The following is a 3,797-nucleotide window of genomic DNA, read 5'->3' on the forward strand; positions in this document are numbered from 1 at the left end:
TCTCTACAAATGTATATATATATTTTTTGATGAGGATATGGAATGAAATGACAATAAATAACTATTTCTATTTTTATTTTTCAAGTGTCCTGTGCCAGCCTGCAGATGAAGCCCAAGAGCAGGCAGCAGTTCCAGGAGGACCTGATTGCACATCTGTTTGGGGTCAACTTGGTGGAGGGCTCTCAAAGTGAACCTCAGTTCAGTGGTCTCGACCAGCAGTGTTATGGCGTTATTTTTGTGCCATATTTATGAGCAAATATTGCGCAGTTTTGAGCACACAAAATATTTTTTGCAAGAACTCAAAATTATATTTTGTGTAAAAGTTATAATAAAGTGCAAAACAGAGCAGTTTTAGCAAGCAATAGTCAATAATGTGACACCCCTTTTTTTTAAATTAACAATTAAAAACACAACAATGCTGTCACATATTTAAATCCATCCATCCATCTTCATACCCGCTTATTCCCGTTTGAACAGGGTCGCGGGGGTACATATTTAAATGTGTACTTAAAATATTTAACAAACGTATGGTCAGTTTTCTTTCAAATACCACATCCCAGCAGCTCTGTTGTAAAGATTGCGAGTGACGGAAGTGGCGTAGGGTTAGGGTTTTAGGGTCACTTCCTTACAACGTTAGAATTGGTTCCCGAAACAGCCAATCAGAATTTGCCTTGTCTGGTCTGACTCCTGTTTGGCTGACTTTGTGGGATATTGTAACGCTGTGTTATGCTGAGCGAGCGTACGGGCAGAGCTGAGCGCACAGGGAGTACAAGACTGAGAGAGAGAGAGAAAGAGAGAGAGAGTACGAGCGAACGTGTAGAAACACTGTGAGGGAGCACATGGAGGAAAATGAGGAAAAATGTTGTTAATGCGAGAAGGGTCCAGCTGCAGAATCTCCATGCCCGGTCCTCCATGCCCCGTTCCGGAAGCTAACCCTCCATATATGGGCTCCTGCACAGCAGCTTTTCTCCTGAAGGTGGCAGTAATGCAACATTTTGGGTACCAACTGCCATCAACAACCAAAGAAGAAAAAGCAACTCTTCTTCTTCTATTGTTAGACGAGACAGTAGTGTTAGCTACTGTGTATCAGCAATGGCAAAGGGAGTGGGAGAATGAGTCTAGAGGGAGGCATTATTTTAAGTGTCAACCTTGTGTGCAGGGCACTAGACTCCTGTGGGCAACTTGCCGATCAAATCAAGTTAAGATAACCAGATTAAGACTGGGGCATTGTGGACTAGCTGCATATTTAAATCGAATAGGCAAACATCCGGATGGATTATGTCAGTGTGGTCAACTTGAGACTATTTCCCATGTTCTATTGGCCTGTGGATGTTATTCTGTTGAAAGGGGAACGTTATTTAAAGAACTTTCAACTCTTGGGCTGACAGTGTTTTCAATAAAGTCAATATTTGCATCAAGAACAGAGTCGATTTTAATAGATAAGGCAGTCGTGAGATATCTCCAATCTTCCAACCTCTATTTGAGAATCTAAAATGGAGTGACTCTAAGTGAACAGAAGAGGGCAGCATTACGCTTCTTTTAGTGTACAGCCTGCCGGAAACCATTAGAAGAAGAAGAAGAAGACAGTAGTGTTACATGTGTGCTTTTTCTCGGATCAGCCTTTCTCAGAACATGGTAAGTAAAGAGTTTTGTTTATGTTAAATTATCGATAAAATTATTAATCCTCAATTAGTTTCTTCAGATCATCTGTCGATGTAAAATACAATAACAACATTAGCACAAAGCATTTTTTTAAATGAGGCCGAGCTAATGTGGGCTATTTTTCTTTCAAAATAGGTAACATTTTAAAGCTTTCTATTATGTCATGCCATTGAAATTAGTGCAAGGGTTAATTTTGATACCTGTAGATTGTAATAACAGTCGTAATCGAGTGCGTTTTTATAATAACACAGTTCACCCTGGGAAATTAAAAAATATCGTTTCAGTTATTATTGTATTTGTGTGTCCATTAAAAAAGGTTTAGTATTTAGTAGAGGTTCGTCATAATGTAAATTAAAACTGTACACGTTTTAAATGTAGATTTGAAGGTTTTGTGTCGATTGTTACATAGAAATCATTCTCTGAGCTCTGAAACCAGCTTTTTGTTTTCTTAAACTGTAGAAACCTCTGTCAGTCTGTGGACCCAGGAACGTGGAAAGAAACAACTGGTTTGGACATAAAGGTAGTTATATACAACTATTTCATAATATGCAAACAACAGTAGAACCACTAATAAATTTGCTTTTTTATACTCAAGGACTTTCCAAGACAACCATATGGGGTTGACTGTGGAATCTTCATTTTGATGGTGGGTTGCATTTAATTTATGTAGCCCATGCACTGTGTAATTGTTGACCATAAAATATATTTTCATATACAGTATACCCTTTACACGGTACTGGAAGCCCCCTATGACTTCACAGCGGTAAGTTCATTTGCTCTTTCAAAGTTTTCAATTGATGAAAAGTTAAACAATTGACTACAGTTTAACTTAACTCATTCAGTGCCAGCCATTTTCAAATTTTCTACCCCTCAGTGCCAGCCGTTTTTGAGCAGTTTGAATGATTTTAAAGACCCACAGAATATTTTCTACTATGACTATCTGAAGTCTGACACCAGATTCTGAAAGATTGAAGCCTCTACTGTCATGAAAAAAAAAAAAAAACATTTTTTTCTTGTTTCGTTCTTTTGTAATCAGCCATTGAATAGAGCAAGTTTTACACAAATCAGCAAAAAGCTGAGAAAAGAGCCTTTTAGTAAACAAAACCCTGTCAGTGACTTTAAAGCTATTTTTTTTTTTGCTTTAGTGACAACTCTAACATCTGAACATTGTTTCCTTATATAAAACATTAAAAAAAAAACACTGAGACCGGGCTTTTGATGGCAAAATTATAATTATTTTGGTGTCTATGTCAGAGTTGAATGGATTTCTTACTGTATTTTTTTTTTTTTTTTCTTGTCTGCACATGCTGTCAAAGGTCAACACTACAAGAAGTGCAATTGTTATGAGACAGCAATGCATGTTTTGTTATTGCAATAAAATAAATTGATTTATTTTATTGCTTAATTGTGACCATCACCAGCCCTCCCTAAGGAAGGGTAAGAAATCTTTTATTATACGCAGTTCATATACATACACACACACACTTACGTATATATACACACATATCCATGATTTTATTTTATTTCTCTTTTAAATTATTTCAATTATTTCAGATAAATATATATATATATATATATATATATATATATATATATATATATATATATATATATATATATATATATATATATATATATATATATACACATACATTTTGAATTATTATTGTTTTTATTTCATTTTTTTTGTGTTTTTTATTCGTTTTTGTTGTGTTTTTTTTATTATGTTAACATACATACACACATATATAGATATACATATACATACACATACCTACATATATATATATACACACATTTTACCTTTCAAATAGTGCTACCTTAACTACACCATGAGTGGAGAATTATCCTTTCAATATTAACTCATAAATCACCTTTTTTTTTCTTTCTTTTTTTTTTAATTTCTTTCTTTTTTTTTTTTTTTTTTTAATTTCATTTAATTTTATTAAATGTTTTATTTTATTTTATTTTTCTTAGTAGAGCCAGGGGGTGATGTTAGAATCCCTAAACAGTTGGCCATCAATGTAAAGCTTGTAGAAAATAGGATACAGGGTTTTTCGGCGTTCATTTATTTCTCGAGGGAATTGATCATTCATGCCGAATTGCGTACCTTTAAGTTCCCTACCTTTACTTTT

The 3,797-nt window shown here is 34.6% G+C and overlaps 1 long non-coding RNA gene across 1 annotated transcript; it reads left to right on the forward strand.

Annotated features, from left to right (window-relative positions):
* Positions 1-2,120: 2,120 nt before the first annotated feature.
* LOC114464500 (uncharacterized) lies at positions 2,121-2,512 on the forward strand. The gene is made up of 3 exons (XR_003674223.1): positions 2,121-2,182; positions 2,258-2,308; positions 2,381-2,512. It is a non-coding gene; the product is annotated as an uncharacterized LOC114464500 (long non-coding RNA).
* The last annotated feature ends 1,285 nt before the right edge of the window (positions 2,513-3,797 follow it).

Source organism: Gouania willdenowi, chromosome 6 (genome assembly GCF_900634775.1).
Source record: "Gouania willdenowi chromosome 6, fGouWil2.1, whole genome shotgun sequence".
NCBI classification, from domain to species: domain Eukaryota; kingdom Metazoa; phylum Chordata; class Actinopteri; order Blenniiformes; family Gobiesocidae; genus Gouania; species Gouania willdenowi.